This window comes from Ictalurus furcatus, chromosome 11 (assembly GCF_023375685.1).
Source record: "Ictalurus furcatus strain D&B chromosome 11, Billie_1.0, whole genome shotgun sequence".
NCBI lineage: Eukaryota > Metazoa > Chordata > Actinopteri > Siluriformes > Ictaluridae > Ictalurus > Ictalurus furcatus.
In genome coordinates this window covers 19,901,304-19,921,457 of record NC_071265.1, presented here as the reverse complement: position 1 = coordinate 19,921,457, position 20,154 = coordinate 19,901,304, and positions in this window count along the sequence as shown.

Sequence of the window (20,154 nt, the reverse complement as noted above, 5' to 3'; positions counted from 1 at the left end):
AGGCTAGGGTTCTGACAAGAAAGACCAGTATAGTTCACAATGTATAACTAATCAACTTGGGGAAAACTCATAGCCATCATTTCCACTTGGTGTAGCCCAGGGAATCAAGAAGAGGCTTACTGGAATTTTTATTTTCAGCATGAGAAATCCTCATTGGATGGTGGGGTGGCATAATAAGCCACCTGATACACCAGTTTTTCAATCCACCTATACGACCACATTCCTTATTTCACTCATGGTATCTTGTACATCAGACTCCAAGTAGCTGCAATTCTTTTGTAAGATGTGGTAAGTGGATGAGCCAGGATGTAAGCACATAAAAGTGGCATAGTGTTTTTGTGGGCAAAGTGTATATATTTGTCATGAGCCATAGCATGAAAATACACAAGCAGGTAGCGTCAGAAAGGATCATCCATATTCACAATTGAGAAACATGGGCGAACAAAGAAATCAGGAAACAAAACACAGACTCTAGAAAACAAGGCTTAGTGAACACCAGGACACAATCGGGAAACACACCACTGTCTGGACAGAGGTAGAGTACCTTTAAAGTGCCTTTAATGGTGCCTTTAAGGTTTTTGAGTGGTGTTCAAAATTCCTCTGTTATTTCTGGAATATCTTGAAGGTGATCTTCCACAGAGGCAAGACAGCGTTCCATTCAAGATGCACAAATGGTGTAATTTATAAGGAAGTGTGGCGGGCAAGACATTCTATAACTTTGTATCCAAGTAGTTGAAGGAGTATAAGAACACTGAAGTACATTGACACTTCAGTGCAGAAATGGGGGTCTAAATGTTCCTGATTGCCTGCAACATATGGGATTGGTCACCCAGTTCATTAGGGAGGCTCAGGACAGAGGAGGCCTGGTAGTGATTTTGCTAGTTCTGGCTATTGCCTATGGTTTGATCCCCCAGAAACGGATTACAGAATGTCTTGAACTGATTAGGGAACTTATCCTTAACTTCTATGACAGCTTCCTCCTGAGAGTCAAAACTAGAGGTATAAAATTGGATAATAATATAATATAATAATATAACTGACTATATTTTGTCATCTATCTACCGTCATCCTGTTTGCATAGTCCATGAATATACTGATGAAAACTGCAATGTCAGAGTGCAGTAATAAGGGCATTAATGGTTGGCCTGAGGACTACACCAGGCCAACCTGGTATCAGGTGTATTCTGCAGGACCTTGTGAGACTCATCATAATGGCAAGGATGTGCATTATAGGTCACTGACAAGTTCATCGACGAGGTCACGAACTATTTCCGTTTTGACATGCTCCAGACCTATACGTCATTGAGATGTCAGTGAAAAGTCAAACAAAGGTGTTCACTTGCAACTTCAAGGACCTCAATCCTAGCAACTAACTATGGCTCTGGAATCCTAGATGGCAGAAGTGGACAAGTCAGGTTTACCCAGCAAATTCAAAGCCTGTATCTACCTCTGGTCACTGCTGATTTACAAAGTCCTTTTAACAATGGTGGAAGGATGAGAAGAAGCTCAGTTAATATCTAGTCAATACTGGTGGCTGGGCATACCCTGAAGCCTCAGCAGGGGTACCAGCATTACCCAGACTAAGCTCAGTGAGTGATGAAGACTAGTCCAACAGCACAGGAGCTTTACTTACCCCAGAGTCTCACAGGCTGGCACTGAGGTACTGTAGGAAAAGGAAGGAGGTTGGGGTGGGACTGGTCCTGAATTGCAGGCATAGAGTGAAATGCTTCAAGACAGCAAGATGAAATGCTTCAAGACAGGAAACCTGAGCTTGGTCTGGTTACTGCTGGTACTCCTGCTGAGGCTTCAGGGTACACCCAGCCACCAGCAGAGGTATTGACTGACCTTCTTCTCAACCTTCCACTGTACAGTAAGCATAGTAAGTAAAGTAATGTAAGTAATAACACACGTTACCATAAGTTAACATGTAATTTGCAAATGCAGATATCTCAGACAGCTCACTAGTCTTTCAATTGAGTAATAGGTGCATTTACATATGTACAAAAAAGGAATGTGTGTGAGATAACTCATAACAATTCTGTCTTGATTTTTGCCCCATATTCTCATGTTGTGTCAAATGCCATGTTGTGTAAAGCTCAGTCAAGTATTGGTTAATGACTAAGTATTGTATGTCTCAACCTGTACCTCATTTGAGGATACTTGAGCAGTATGAGACCATTTGCTATTGTGTAGCCATCACCAAACTTTGAAAGAGAGAGGGAAGCTTAGTCTGTACACGGGTACTTGCCTCAGAGCTCCAGCTGTTCCTCACTGCCTGGCACCATAGTCTACTCATCATAGACATCCAGTCCACAGTGTCCTAAAGCATGCAGAGTAGAAGCAGGGTGCTCTGGATGGTTCAATTTTACCTAAGACATGTTTAAGAACATGTTTAAGATAAAGATGATGATAACACAAATAAAAAACTATTTATTTTCATTATTTTATGCAGAAATCAGCATTTGTATTTTGGCTCTGCTCACTGGTGCTTCTTTGCTGCACTCTGCTTAGTTCAGCAATGCTAGCATCATCACCACTTTATGATAATACAGTTTGGATTTGTAAACCATAAAGATTTTTCCTCTGTCTTGTCTAGGTCTCAATTTATAGGGCATTGACTACAACATTGTCTATTTCTTTCTTTACCAGCTGGTTCTTTTCTATAACCAAAACAGTATTCATGTGGAAAACATTTACCACTTAGGTGGAAAATGTATGTATTGTGTAGGGTTTGCTGCACCCTCAAAACCATCAAGGAACTGCAGTGTTTTCACCTGCTGCCTTTGCCAGCTGCTATCAGTGGTCTATTAGAAGCTTCATCAAGTACCCCATACTGCAAATTTCCAGCCATGTGCTTTTCTCTTCAAAAGCTTTCAGGTGCTGGAATTACATGAAAGTCCCACAGCAGTTGCCAGCATTTCCATTTCCCAAACACAACAGTACATCATGCTGTTGGCCTTGTGAAGGCTTAGGAATTGTAGGCACTATAATGGTTGTAGTTGATTGCTTTTGTGATTCCTTCTGTCTCATCTACCTTCCAGGTTTTCCCACTCTATTCCAAATGGTGGAAGCCCTCTTACACTATTTGTTGTGCATTTTCGATTTCCTAAAGACATTGTTTCTGATGGAGCAGCTTAAGTACATACCACATACCTGGGGGTCATTCATGCAACAGCTGGGTGTCACAGTGAACCTGACCACTAGGGACTAAATTGAGTACAACTGTCAGGCTGAAAACCTCAAACAGGGGCCAAATACGTCCATAAAGCACTCATAATTTTTTTTCTCCTATTTGATGCCCTTCCCATTTGTCCTTCCATGGACTCAGTGGACAATAAGAAGTAGCAAAATTTTAATTTTCTTATTTCATATATTGGCTGACAAAACATGTTAGAGTTCAAACAGTTACTTGGAAAACTCCACCCCCAGTACAGAGAAAGAATATTATTAGGTAGCATCCACTTTAATAAAAAAAAAATCCACTCCCTTTCTTGAATTCCCATGACTTTACATAACAGCTATTACACATTTTACACATTTTACAAGCTCACACTTCACTCTTAATCTAATTTCTCTCACTGGGCCAGTAAATTGCATGAGAGTTGTATTTCCTACAAGGATTTTAATTACAGGTTTAATTTAATTACAAATGTCAGTGCAGCACAAATGTCACTGACAAAACAGTGCAGAATTTATTCCACAATGAAATATAATAATTGTCTTATCATAAGTACTTTGAGGTATGTCAATACTGAAGAGTAAAGCGTTGTATGTCATGTTATTTTCCAGCAAAAAATCATGAAATGCATACATGTTCCCACCATTTTGCCACAGTATGTGTTCATTCATTCATCTTCAATAACTGCTTTATCTTAGCCAGGGTCATGGTGTATCCAGAGCCTATCCCAAGAACACTGGGCCTGAGCTGGGAATACACCCTTCAGGGAACACCATTCAATTGCAGGGCAACTGCATTTCCACAAGACACAATATCCATTTTGTTAGCTATGGAAAGATGTGTTCATGCATTTTATTTTTTGCATGAATGTGCAGGTTTGTGTCTGTGTAAGGAAAAGACAACATGTAGAGTGTGAAAGTATATACAACCAGAATGGGACTGCAATGTGTGGTTAATATAAAGAACAATGTAATCCGAGGAAACCTAGTGACTTACTGAAACACTGACACACTAACCCACAGACCCACTAAATTACTCTAATCCCGCACATGCGTCCTCACACTCAGATAACCTTCCATCCCACTAATCCTCACACAGTGTGCTGCACTAGAAGGTTTCGTACATGACACACTGAGCTACAGATAGTCTCATTAGTCAGGAATAGGCTGGTGAAAAGGCACACATAGGAGTTTGCTCTGCTATTAACAATTCAAAAATGTTACATGACAAAAATATATACAAGCTAACTTATTACATTTTTAAACATTTGCTACAACATTACTGAGCCCCATATGGAGCTATAGTTGGCAGTCTGTGCTCAACGGAGTCTCATTCGCATGGACTTCATCCATCCATTTTCTATATTGCTTATCCTTCACAGGGTCAAAAGGAGCCTGGAGTCTATCCCAGGGGACTCGGGGCACAAGGCGGGGGACACTTTGGATGGGGTGCCAACCCACCTCTGCACAAGAACTACAGTAGAGTTTCATCACCACTAAAGAAGTCATTCAATTCTGCACAAAATAAATGTTCCTGGACAATACAATGGCTATCTATATCAATTAACAGCCTCAAGTGGTGGCCACTGAAACATCACCGAGTAAATGTAGGGGGTCGCCCATGCAGTGTTCAATGCACCTCCCAGCATATCCCTCTGACCCACAGAAATCTCTTTACACTGTAAAAGCACTGGAATGGGCAGTAGCCATGTTTCACAATCAATCTAATCTAAATCAATCTTACTAAAGGGTACCAAAGAAACTCTTTCAATAAGTTTCTGATCACTCTACCATCCTTAATGGGCCTAGGAATGGTGAACAAAAAGAATCTGTTACCCTGGTCACGTCCCCTTTTTCATTTATTTTTAATGAACTTTTATTGAAAATTCTAGTTAACAGTAATACTAGTTGTGGAATCGGGGGAATGCTTGAGCAGCGGTTTGTGAATGGAGGATGGAGCTGTTAATGGGTAAATGTTCTGTGTTGCAGTGAGTGGAGGTGAGGATAAAAAGAGGAGAGATGAACACCTCAAAAGAGAGAGAGACTCCACCAGCACCAGCGGATATTGGTGAACAGTCCCTGTGTACACACCTCACCTTCACCAACCATGCCTCACCTTGAACCAAGCATTGGTGAATTAAGGTCTGATTACAGCTTGAATCCACCAATGTATGGTATGTACTCCCTTGAACACTCACTGGCATGCAGTGCATCGACTCAATCGGGGGCATCTGCGGTGCATCTGGGATCAGGACCAATGCCCCCACCTCCATCACATGGCATTGGTCCAGGAAATACCCAGGTTCCCTGCAATGCCAGCACACTGGCCCAGGCTTTACTCACACACCTGCAACCCCGGATTTACCCACCTGGGGCAGAGAAGAGGCAGATACAGGGGGAGAGGGAGGGAGAGGGAAAGCATGGTTCAGGGAACTAGTTTTGGGGTTTTAGACCCCGTTTTTGTGGTGCAGGGGTCAGGAGTGGAGGAGGCAGAGGAGACGGGTGAGAGAGAGAGACAATAGAGGGGCTTGTCTGCCCCTGGATACACTGCCAGGTGATCCTCTGCCAGCTGGACCACCTTCTTGAGCGATACGGGTCGGTGTCACTGGACCCACTCAGTCATCCCTTCCAGAAGTCGGACGACAAACTGTTCCAGCACCATGAGGTCAAGCACTTCTTCTGCGCCACACCCCTCAGCCAGCAACCACCTTAGGCAGGTGTCCCTGAGCTTGGAGGGTCAGAGTGTATGGCCGACCCGTTGAAAAATCCCCCATTTCAGCTCGGGGTACTCCAACAGGCGGGCTGCCCACTGTACAATGAGCCAGCTCCATGCCTCTGTGGCGAACTCATACAGCTCCTAGAATGCTTTGGGTTCGTCCTGCAGTCCCCTCTTAGGGTGACGTCCCAGCGGTCCCAGCTGGGGCCGCAGCTGGAATACCCGTCTGCTGGACCACGCCCTGGAGGACCTGCTTATCCATTGCCGGGTCATCGAGCAGGCCTTTCATGTGCCGCACCTGATCACTGGATGGAGTCTCGAGCACACCCCTGCTTCCACACTAGTAAACTCAAGTAAACATCACCTTTAATACCTCAGCCTTAAAAGAAAGAAATAAGAAATCATGACAGTGATGCAGTTAATGATGCAGTGTATGGCTTCATACACACAGAAACACACGTCAAATTACTTGTGACAACATCCTATAGAAACCCCATAGTTTTAGGTTATCCAAGTTTAGCCTAAACCAATTTTCCTGTGGAGTGAACTGGGAATTAATAGCATAGAGCCCTCATAGTTACTCCATTTGCTTAAATCTTCAGTGAAATGCTTTCAGGTCAAAGGCCCTGAAATGGATACCTTTATCCAGATTCTCTCTGTCAGTAGTGGCCTTTCTGAAGTATTTAGTATAATGAAGGCAGCCACATTACCTTCTCATCACCCTGACACTGTGTCACAAGGCTACTTGTCCTTATAGCAAATAATACCTCTTTCAATTTTGAGACATGAGCCACGGAAGAACATATAGAACTACAATGAAAAGAAAGAAAAAAGGCTCAGGCAATGTATTGATTATCAAGATTAAAAACTCTGTATCAATAAAATGCAGATATTTTACAGATATAGATCAATAAAAATACAGTTATTGTTGTTCAAGTTGTCAAAAAGCTAGAGAGTTAATGTTAGTGCAATTTACTAATAATACAATTTTCTTTAAATATGTGGAAATTTTTCTGTAAACAGTTGAATATCAATGCCAGACTATACTCTGGATAGCATCAACAAGAGATTTTTACAGTCATGTTGCAGTAACAATCAACATAAATACAGTTATTTACTTCCCTGAGCTGAAACTGCTAAAAATTCACCGATAATCTCATCTATGGGATTCACACTGATCAGTACACGTTTCAGTGGTCAGGGGATTTATCTATAGTTACTGCAGTTGATAAATGAATGTGTCAAAGTGAATAGACATGGGAAGTGGCTCAAGTGGCTACAATGTGCAATTCAACACCAGAAGCTACACGGAGATCAGTGATACAAACACTATCCACAACTATGCCCTGATTATAATGATGTAGTGTCCGTTCACCAGACATCTCAGACTGAAAATACCTTCCAAAAAGTTAGCACAAGCAGGTCTTTTGATTTTATTTATTTTTCATGCTAAGCAGTTTATGTAATGAAAAATAAAAAATGTGGATATAAAGTGGATTTCACTTAAGACAGCCTTTGCTTGGTTAATGGCCCTCACTACGGTCAGACAAGTAAGAGAATTGAACGCACTACTGGTCACATGTGGTGTCTGTGTTGGAGACCAGAGTTGTGAATGTCTTACTGTGGCCAAACCGGGTGATGAAAATGAGCCCAGGCTGGGTCTGTGTCCTGTGAGGGCTCTCAAGCACTATGTGGAAATGATTGCCAGCTGATGGGTCAATGGCCAACTGGGCTCTGCAGACTAAAACCAAGTTCACACTACATGACTTTCAATGTCGGCAGATCACTCTGCTGTTCATACTGCACAACTTGCTGTTTTGTAATCAGGAATCTTGAAGTCATTGTTATGTTCTCACTAGGGTTAGTGACAACACCACAATGACTTCAAGACTCCCGATTACAAGACAGCAAGTCATATACAGTTCTCATCAAGTCACACTACACGATCTGACACTGACTCTGTCACCCGACGACTCTGTCTGGTGTCCAACCTACGTTTTGTCACGAAAACACATGCGAGAAGTGCCATGGATATATGACGAGAAAACCACATGCGAAAGAAGATGGACGTGGGACAGAAACAAGCGGTGTGAGCTGTTTGTGTGATGATTTGTGTTAAAGTAACCCCAAAAAGCAAAAGACAAAGAAAGTAGGTGAAAGAATGTCTTCTTTGAATCTTAAAAAGTTGTACAGCTTCTCCCCTTTATGCTTCTGCCATATGTTTCACGAGTTTCCCTTCCTCACAGTGACCTCACCCCATGCATTGCTTTCTCATTGGCTGTAGCTTGTCGCCGCAATCACTGCTAGTGATGACACTTTACAGAGCACAGGATGTTTATTTAGTGGTTATTTAGTATGCCAAATATCTGTCTGGCGTCGGCAATGCCTCAGCAATGTGTCGTTGAGTATTTCACACATAACGCTTGACTGCTGATTGGCAAGTGCCGATTGCTTGCTGATTTGCCTCCGATCAAAGGGGTTTTATCAGCAAGCTCAGCGACTTGCAAATCAGGCTTAAAATCATGTAGTGTGAACTAGGCATAAGGAAAGGTTAGTCAATTGGGTAAAGGAATTATTGGGGAAATTAACATGGTTTCTCTCTATCAAACATTGATACAGAATGTATACTTCCAACCAAAATGCTTTGTTCTGTAACCAGTACAACCTCTTACCTTCATACCAATCAACAGAGATAGACTAGATATGAGCCTAATACTGTGTTCTCTGTCTCGCTGATGGGCTAGCAAAGTATTGCAAATCAACCATATCATATATGCCTACAATCGTGTATACAGTTCTCAGCAAGTCACATGAAGACTGTTTGTGTTAGTTTACTCCCACAATGCATTATGAAAGTCACTTGAAATAACTTCCAAAGCTTTGTGCTGATCCCATTACTGTAGACCCAGTTACCTGATTTATTTAAACAGTTACATCACACTTACTTGGTCTACTCCCAACTACTCACCAACATCAACACTCAGTGGCCAGGGAGGTGACTACTATTACTTTCATTCTGTACGAAATTGCAAAATATTGATAAACTAACTGCTTTATCCTGGCCAGGGTTACGGTGGATCTGGAGCCAATCCTGGAAATATTGGATGCATATGGAGGCATGGGTATTCACCCCAGACAGGACGCCAGTTCATTTCAGGGCACCATGCACACACACTTACTCACACCTACATGCAATTTTGTGTAACCAGTCCACTTACTTGCATGTTTTTGGACAGTGGGAGGAAACCGGAGAACCCGAGGGAAACTCACACTAACACAGGGACAACATGTAAAACTCTGCACAGACAGTAGCCCAAGCTCAGGATTGAACTTGGAACCTGGAGCTGTGTTATATTGAAGCTAATAGCTAGTGTCTCATTTGGCAAATACTTTTGGTGTTGAGTCCTCTGTCCTTGCATGTCATCCTTGCATGCTTTTCCAGCAAATTGGGAGGGGGCCCAGATAAAGGGGCGAGGCCTGCTAAGTGAACCAGGGCCAGATTTGTTCGGGGTTACTGTCAATGTTGATCTACTGGATCTACATTGTTTGGCCACAGTCCATCTTGTGATCGTAGTTTGCGAAAGAAAGTTGGACAAGAACCTTGTACATAGTTCTAAGGGAAGTAGCCTTTTACTGTCTTAGATGTTCTTGCCAATTGAAATGTTCCTCACCACCTGAGATGTTAGCTGCAATTTATTTTAGGGCTACAGCTTTGTATTACTGTGGAGATCAAGAACAATGACTAGAATGCCAAACAATTATTTCTGCAACAGCAATATAAGGTATAATAAATAAGATATTTTCAGATTAAAAAAAAAAAAAAAAAAAAACATGACAGGACCAATAGGTGGCGCCAAAAGATTTATAGCTAGCCTACAAATACAATCCATTTTATTACAACAAACATCCATCCATCCATCCATCCATCTTCTACCGCTCACTCCTTCTTCAGGGTCACGGGGAAACCTGGAGCCAATCCCAGGGAGCATTGGGCACAAGGCGAGGTACACCCTTGACAGGGTGCCAATCCATCGCAGGGCACAATACAACAAACATATCTGGGGGAAAAAATCTATTGTGATACAAAATACAGATATAATTCGACCATCAACCAAATCCAAACTATTATATTTAAGTATTCAGCATCTAGATTTATTTTTATGTAGTCATCAAAAATGGTTTTTACTTATGACTAGATGCATGCCTCATTTTATTTTATATACTATCTTCAGTAGACTCCCTTGTTCATTAATGACTCCCAACATGTTTCACAATATGCCAGTAATGGTCATGTACTGTGTGTTGCAAAATCCATATAGTGTAGGTATCATTTGGGAATTAATGTGGGGATTGTTCCCACAACAATCTTTATGACTTTGGACAGGTGAAACCCATGTGAACACATGAACATGAACAGAAACTCCACACAGACCATAACCCAAGCTCATGGTCAATTAACTGTCAGACAAAAGTATATTCTTTTGCCTTGATTGGTACGAATATCAAGATACCTCACAGATTGAATACAGGATAATCTACAAATCTCCTTTCCAGCATCTTGCCATCCGGTTCAATACAGTTCCACTGTCAAGCTTATCTTATCGCCAATATTACCACTGAGGACTCTTGTTTGAGATATATATATATATATATATATATATATATATATATATATATATATATATATATATATATACACATACACACACACACACACACACACACACACATACATATATAACTCTGTTCTCTGTTCTACAAGGCTGGCCTTGTTGCCTCGTAAACTGCTGCAAATGGTCCATTGAATAATCAGTCAAAACATCTCTCTCTTCAACTGTATCCATTGGCTACAAGGTCTTGATGGTCACGTTCAGAGTAATCGAAGAATTTCACCTGCCTATAATCACCTGCCTAAATTATACCTGCCTATATGCTTCTTTGATCATAAATATATAGTTTGTGAGTAGTGACTATATGTGTACGTCCAACTGAATAATGTCTTATTAGACAGTTTACTATTATTTGAAAAAATCTTGAACCAGTGGTGCCCAGCTCCAGTCCAGGTAATCCAGTGGTTCCAGCACAGTCTGGTGATTTCCCTGTTCAGAGATAATCCAGGACTTTGGGAACTCCATCTTATAGAATTATATTTGTTCTTTACAAGAAGTTTACTAAATATGGACACACCTAGATTCCTTGAAGCAGTAATGAATAAGGCAATACACACAATGTATCTAAAGAAGTAAACAAGTAAATTCTAATTAGTTTATACTAGTATACTTGCAAGCTTCACTGATATCATATCGAGCTGTTATGGACATATACAGTAATCGAGTATTCGGACACTTTGTTTATTGTTGTTTTATATATTTTCAGTGCATATACTGTATATACAATTCAAATATCTTGCCTATTGTCTTTTGAATGAGTACTATATATGAACAAAAATGTACATATTCATTAGCATAAACAAAAATATTCTTAAACAGCAAGGATTAATGAAGCAAAAAGCATTCACACACCACATATTACCAACATTTGTACTTTGCTACAAAGCTGTTATTGGCTCCAAGTTCCAAGATATTTACAGTAAGAAGCTTTTTGCAACATTGTGGTTCAAATTTGGCCCATTCCTCTTGACAAATTATCTTCAATTCCTCAAGACAATGGTCTTCTCAAGACAATGGTCCCTCTGGTGGACTTGCAATTTCACATTTCTCCATAAATATTCAATAGGATTCAAGTCAACATATTAGCTAAGCCATGCATGGCCCTTTTGATTTATTTTGGCTGAATGTTTGGGGTCTTCTCCCCAGATTCATTTTATTGTCTGATGAGTGAATTATTGCCAAAGAGTTATACAGTGCCCTCCACTAATATTGGCACTCTTGGTAAATATGAGCAAAGAAGGCTGTGAAAATTTGTCTTTATTGTTCAACCTTTTGATCTTTTGTTAAAAACATTCAGAAAAATATTCTGCTCTCATGGATATAAAACAATTGCAAATAAAACACAAAATATCTTTGTTAAATACAGTGAGGGAAAAAAGTATTTGATCCCCTGCTGATTTTGTACGTTTGCCCACTGACAAAGAAATGATCAGTCTATAACTTTAATGGTAGATTTATTTGAACAGTGAGAGACAGAATAACAAAAAAAAAAATCCAGAAAAACGCATGTCAAAAATGTTATGAATTGATTTGCATTTTAATGAGGGAAATAAGTATGTGACCCCTCTGCAAAACATGACTTAGTACTTGGTTTAAAAATCCTTGTTGGCAATCACAGAGGTCAGACGTTTCTTGTAGTTGGCCACCAGGTGTGCACACATCTCAGGAGGGATTTTGTCCCACTCTTCTTTGCAGATCTTCTCCAAATCATTAAGGTTTCGAGGCTGACATTTGGCAACTCGAACCTTCAGCTCCCTCCACAGATTTTCTATGGGATTAAGGTCTGGAGACTGGCTAGGCCACTCCAGGACCTTAATGTGCTTCTTCTTGAGCCACTCCTTCGTTGCCTTGGCCGTGTGTTTTGGATCATTGTCATGCTGGAATACCCATCCACGACCCATTTTCAATGCCCTGGCTTTGAGGAGGAGGTTTTCACCCAAGATTTGACGGTACATGGCCCCGTCCATCGTCCCTTTGATGCGGTGAAGTTGTTCTGTTCCCTTAGCAGAAAAACACCCCCAAAGCATAATGTTTCCACCTCCATGTTTGACGGTGGGGATGGTGTTCTTGGCAGCATTCCTCCTCCTCCAAACACGGAGAGTTGAGTTGATGCCAAAGAGCTCCATTTTGGTCTCATCTGACCACAACACTTTCCTCTTGTCCTCTGAATCATTCAGATGTTCATTGGCAAACTTCAGACGGGCATGTATATGTGCTTTCTTGAGCAGCAGACCTTGCGGGCGCTGCAGGATTTCAGTCCTTCACGGCGTAGTGTGTTACCAATTGTTTTCTTGGTGACTATGGTCCCAGCTGCCTTGAGATCATTGACAAGATCCTCTCGTGTAGTTCTGGGCTGATTCCTCACTGTTCTCATGATCACTGCAACTCCACGAGGTGAGATCTTGCATGGAGCCCCAGGCCGAGGGAGATTGACAGTTCTTTTGTGTTTCTTCCATTTGCGAATAATCGCACCAACTGTTGTCACCTTCTCACCAAGCTGCTTGGCAATGGTCTTGTAGCCCATTCCAGACTTGTGTAGGTCTACAATCTTGTCCCTGACATCCTTGGAGAGCTCTTTGGTCTTGGCCATGATAGAGAGTTTGGAATCTGACTGATTGATTGCTTCTGTGGACAGGTGTCTTTTATACAGGTAACAAACTGATATTAGGAGCACTCCCTTTAAGAGTGTGCTCCTAATCTCAGCTCGTTACCTGTATAAAAGACACCTGGGAGCCAGAAATCTTTCTGATTGAGAGGGGGTCAAATACTTATTTCCCTCATTAAAATGCAAAACAATTTATAACATTTTTGACATGCGTTTTTCTGGATTTTTTTTGTTGTTATTCTGTCTCTCATTGTTCAAATAAATCTACCATTAAAGTTATAGACGGATCATTTCTTTGTCAGTGGGCAAACGTACAAAATACTTTTTTCCCCTCACTGTATGTGTGTAACAATTATTGCCACCCCTATGAATTCATATGAGAAAAATATATTTGACGCATATTCCAATTGATATTTAGCATTTTTTAATATACCTGGGTGATTAGGAACAGGAAATTGTTCAACCATGACTTCCTGTTTCACAGGGGTATAAATATGAGGTAACACATAGGCCAAATTCCCTTAGTCATTCATAACAATGGGTAAGACCAAGGAATATAGCTGTGCAATATAAAACACAGGTTTATATATATATATATATATATATATATATATATATATAGTTTTTATATTACATAAAACACAGGTTTATTATATATATATATATATATATATATATATATATATATATATATATATATATGTATATATATATATATATATATATATATATATGTGTGTGTGTGTTAAATATAGGTGTGCAACAATTATTGGCACCCCTATGAATTCATATGAGAAAAATATATTTGCACTATATTCCCATTGATGTTTTAAATATTTTAGAACACCTGGCAAAAGGTTGTTGAGCTTCACAAAATGGAAAGTGGCTATAAGAAAATAGCACAAGCATTGAAAATGCCCGTTTCCACCATCAGGGCAATAATTAAGAAGTTCCAGTCAACTGGAAATGTTGTGAAACAACCTGGAAGAGGACGTGTGTCTGTATTTTCTCAACTTACTATGAAGAGGAAGGTTAGAGTGGCCAAAAAGTCTCCAAGGATCACAGCTGGAGAATTGCAGAAGTTAGTTGTGTCTTGGGGTCAGAAAGTCTCCAAAACTACAATCCGAAGTCACCTACATCACCATAAGCTGTTTCAAAGGGTTTCAAGAAAAAAGCCTCTACTCTCATCCAAAAACAAACTCAAGCATCTTCAGTTTGCCAGACACTACTGGAACTTCAAATGGGATCGGGTTCTATGGTCAGATGAAACCAACATAGAGCTTTTTGGCAATAAACACCAGAGGTGGTTTTGGTGCACACAGAGAGTTAGCCATATGGAAAAGTACCTCATGCCTTCGGTTAAATATGGTGGTGGCTCTTTAATGTTTTGGGGCTGTTTTTCTGCCAGAGGACCTGGACATTTTGTTAGGATACATGGCATCATGGACATCAAATATCAACAGATATTAAATGAAAACCTGACTGCCTCTGCCAGAAAGCTTAAAATGGGCCGTGGTCGGATCTTCCAGCAGGACAATGATCCAAAACATACATCAAAATCAGCACAAAAATGGTTTACTGACCACAAAATCAAGGTCCTGCCATGGCCATCCCAGTCCCCTGACTTGAAACCCATAGAAAACCTGTGGGGTGAACTGAAGAGGAGAGTCCACCAGCCTGGACCTCGAAATTGGAAGGATCTGGAGAGATTCTGTATGGAGGAATGGTCTCAGATCCCTTGCCATGTATTCTCCAAACTCATCAGGCATTATAGGAGAAGACTCAGAGCTGTTTTATTGGCAAAGGGAGGTAGCACAAAGTATTGATGAAAAGGGTGCCAAAAATTGTTGCACACCTATATTTAACAAATATTTTATGATAAACCTGTGTTTTGTTTGCAATTGTTTGATATCTATGAGAGCAGAGTTTTGTTTGTGAAATTTTTTTTAACAAAAGCTGAAAATATTAAACAATAAAAACACTTTTTCACAGCCTTCTTTGCTCATATTTACCAAGGGTGCCAATATTACTGGAGGGCTCTGTATGTTCTTTTTTTATGTGCTTTGCTTCTTTTTTTTTATTTTAGCAGAGGTGTTTTGCATGAGGTATGAACAGAGATGACTGTGGTGCAGTTCACTGCTAATTGTCCTCTGTAGAATTTTTGTTCCTGCTGCTTTCGGGTCATCCTGTAACTCTTTTCAAGTAACTGCTGGTTTCTTTCTTACCTTCCTTATTAATTAATCTGAGAGCATGTTGTGAAATCTTGTATGACACACCTGTAGGTCCATGAATTTTCCACCCGCACCTATCAAACTAATTATACAGAAAGGGATGTTTAGGGTCTTTGCTATGGCTCTGTAGCTTTTTCCATTCGAGTGTTATTTAATAATGTTGTCTCCCAACTCTTCCCAATCAGTGGCAACACAATTTATAATACCACCAAGTGCAATTTACCATGATGTTTTTACATATACTGTATGTGTTTTTCTTTTTTCTTTTTTTTAAATCAACCTTTGTTCATGCTTATGAATACATACTTTTGTGTTCATATTTTATATGTAAAAAGTGAAAAGACATCATATGTGTAAAAGTTGATATATGCACTGTGACTATATTAAATAACACAGCGTGTCTAGATAATTATTTCTCCTCATGGTAGTTAGGGCATGAAAAGTCATCTACAGAGCAGCAAGTGCTTGTAATGACTTGACTACTTGACTAGTAGATTTATTTAGTGAGTGATCCTGCTCAAGGAATTAATGTCACACTCTGTAAAAACTCACTGGCACAAGGATTTCAACCACTCATATAATTTGTTAAGGAGACCTAATTCTTTAAGATTCAAGTGGATACAAGTTATACCAGGTGCCCTTGGGAGGTGCATAAGCCTCTGTAGATGGTTTCATTGTGTGAAGAGCAGAGAATATGTATTATCTAGCCAAAGTAGAAAGCAAGGGGACATTTCAATGTTAAGGTTCAGATTTTGACTTTACTGTGATTTGCATTTTGTCGTTTGTTGCACATATTTTTCATCAATTTTAAATAACGTTTTTTTATTGGTTTTCCTTCAGTTAACATATTACGTAATGCAACATGACAGTCAAAACAGAACTTTTTTTTTTTTTTTTTAAACAAAACTGCTTACAACAGGGATAATAATAAAGCTGTAGACATACAAATATTTAATGCTGCCAAAGGCAAAGATGATGTAAAACCACTCCTGGGAAAGAAGTGTTTCTGATATTTTCAGAGAGAAGATTGTGTAGCACTGCCCTCTGCTGGGTGGAAAATGTCTCATGGATGTTGAATATGCAAAATATAACTCAAGGTATTATCATGTGCTCATCTGTTTTTACTTTGTTAAATCCTTAAATCAAAGGTAGGCTCCTTGGTCTTTACAGCATTGCTGTTTGTGTTGTAATATTTAATTGTGTTGGTATTTTCTTCTTTGTCCATTATGTAATAAAATACATTGTCAATACAAATCAAATCTCATTCAAACTTTTATAAAACATTATATAAATAATATATATTTGTAATATATGAACATAACTTACATCATATCCAGGATAAAATGCATGGATATATATTTATCCGCATGGTATAAATGAAAGTAGCCTATATATCTAATTATGTGAAGGTAACTTGTGTTTTAAATTTACACATAAAAATAGAAACCCATTAATAAATTAGAATAAATGAGAATTTTTGGATTCCAGTGAAATTCATTTCAGACCTGTCACTTTGGGGAAGCACCATGGCCTGCATTGCTACTTTAAAAAAAAAATGGTTTAACCAACTTGAAAAATTTACTATGTTGTGCAAACCTAGAACAGTAACACAAAATCGCACACTCTTGTTCCATTTGCCAAACATTTTAAGACACGCTGCCTGTTTTAGTAAATGCCACAAAAAAAAACATTTCCTCCTAATTAATGCATGCAAAAATGAAATGAAATGAAATAAGCAGCGCTTACTTAGCTGTATTTGCAGTATGCACTTGCAGTTTCCAGTGCGTTTTCAATACATCTCTGTAGAACAGCTTTGCTCATCCTCCTCTCCACATACTTCTGCTGTCTTTCCTCTTCTCCGCTCTGCTGTACAGGGGTGGAACAGAGAAGCTGGGAGAGAAGGGGAGAAGCTCTCTTTTATATGAGACACTGTGTGGTGTATCTGTAGCAGCTCTGGATCTTGGGCCAATGGGAAGAAAACATGTGCATGCGCCCATCTGCAGTGGAAAAACAAATCCCATAACGATGGTGTGGATTTTGTACAGCAAAATGCTCAGGCAACAGATGTACTGCAAGATGTACCCACCATAATACACACTCTCTCTCTCTGCCTGGATCTGTATCCATGGAGGAACCAACAACATTATGATTTTAAACAAGATCTGAAGATTCCAACAATTCAAATCAAATTGAGGTTTATAGTAAAATAATTTTCATAATCGTGAATCCATATATGGCATTGATTTTAAGTATAATTTGTCTTTATTAGTATTACGTATGGATCATGACCATATCCATGAACATGGCCTATCAAAACACAACAGATCCTAGAGTTCCACTTTTGTTTTAAAAGTGCTGGATAGTGCTGGGTCTTCACTTTATCACTTCCATGAATAGATTGGCCACATTAGCTTCTGCACTGGCTTATGGCATGTCATTGAACTAATCCGCAAAGCTCTGACTGAGCTCGGACTGACATCTGTGAATGGACACCTTTCTGACTTTTTGGACTATTTGTGAACCAAGCTACAGCTTACTCATTCCGATTCACTAGATGCACAGGTGGTCAGTATCTTATCTGAGCCTGAAGTAGTAAAGCTGAACTTCACTAATTTCTTTTGAAAGCCTCTTTGAAGTCTGCTTTTAGATCAAGCAAATGTTGCCTCTGTTCTAAGTGTGACAGTGTTGCTGATCTTCTATTTTACGGCATGTATACATGCACTCACACATACAAACATACTTACTTTCAGTATGTACAGTTTATATAATGGCAGTCTTAGGACATATACATAATACAAAATACATGAAACTATGCCAGTTTTATGTATTTGTTTTTTTTTTTTTTGGGGGGGGGGGGGTTGTATTTTTTATGTGTGGAGTAGCAATGGACAAACCCAAAACATCTTCATCGTCCTTTATATTTATAACTCAACTCATCCTGAATGCAAGGCTGTTCATATGATGGACCATATGTGTGTGGGCTGGGGGGTTGGGGGGTGGCAGAAGAGAGATAAAAGAGAGAACAGTAGTTATAACTAAAGTCACCTGGCATATGGCCGTAGCATCTGTCTGAAAATAAGCCCATGGTATCACAGGCAGCCTCAACTCTCATTCACAATCTGCTCCTGACAAGAGCAAGAGAACTTAGCCAGAGAGCTTATAGAGGAATTCCAGGTTTACACTGAGTCCATGGAACCATGGAAGGATCCAATTGTTTTACAAAATTTTTTAATTTGTAATTTGATGTTTGATGCAGGTCAAAAAATATCCAAAGGTACACCGATCAGCCATAACATTAAAACCACCTGCCTAATACTGGGGCAGTGGTGGCTCAGTGGTTAAAGGCTCTGGGTTACTGATCAGAAGGTGAGGAGTTCAAGCCCCAGCACTGCCAAGCTACCACTGTTGGGCCCTTGAGCAAGGCTCAATTGCTCAGATGTATAAATTAGATAAATGTACGTTGCTCTGGATAAGGGCATCTGCCATAAATGTAAATGTGATATTATATAGGGCCTCCTTGTGCCACCAAAACAGCTCTGACCTGTTGAGGCATGGACTCCACAAGACCCTTGAAGGTGTGCTGTGGTGTCTGGCACCAAGACATTAACAGCAGATCCTGTAAGTTGCAAGGTGTGGCCTCCATGGATTTGACTTTTTGTATATCACATTCAACAGATGACTGATCGGACTGAGATCTGGGGAATTTGGAGGCCAAGTCAACACCTTAACTGTCATGTTCCCCAAACCATTCCTGAACAATTATTACACTGTGTCAGACACATTATCCTGCTGAAAGAAGCCACTTTTAGGGAATACTACTGCCATGAAGGGGTGTACTTGGTTTGCAACAATGTTTAGGTAGGGGGTATGTGACCAAGTAACAGCCACATAAATGCCAGGACCCAAGGTTTCCCAGCAGAACATTACTCAGAGCATCACACTGCTTTTCGCAGTGTTTCGTCTTCTTTCCATTGTGCATCCTGGTGCCATCTCTTCACCAGGTAAGCAACACACACACACACACACACACACACACGGCCATCCACGTGATGTAAACGAAACCCACTTTCTTCCATTGCTCCATGGTCCAGTTCTGATGCTCACCTGCCGTTTTGGAGATGTTCTGACCCAGTCATATAGCCATCACAATTTGGCCCTTGTAAAAGTCACTTACATCCTGATGCTTGCCCATTTTTCCTGATTTCAACACTTTGAGAACTGACTGTTCACTTGCTACCTAATATCTCCTTACATTTCCTCATATTATTGCTACCATAACAACACCTAGCAATGCAAACAATGTTTCACCAGCGGAAAGGAGAAATCCTTCATTTTGTATATCTACTGGTTTCACCTCCTACAGCCACATAATCCTCTTGCTTGCACAGCTAATGAAGGACATTTGTCTGAAATGTCCTATTTCTCAGGAAGCTTTATGTACTACACTTAATTTTTTTTTATTACATCCACAACTGTAGTGCACAGCAGTTCCTTCCTGGATTATTCTTTAGGCATAGATATAAACATAGATATGTATCTTTAAAGTGACTGAAGTGTACTTAATTGTTGTAGATTTAGTAAAAGTGAGGAGAAGTACACAAACTCTAGCTGTGCATGCAAAGTGCTTCTGGGGGTGTAAGAGGTGACAATTGCAAATAAGTAGAATTTATAGATTTATTTAAAACACAAATTACTTAATGTAAACAAAGGACAGAAACCTAAGCCTCTGAAGCACTTTGTCTGCACAGTTTCTGA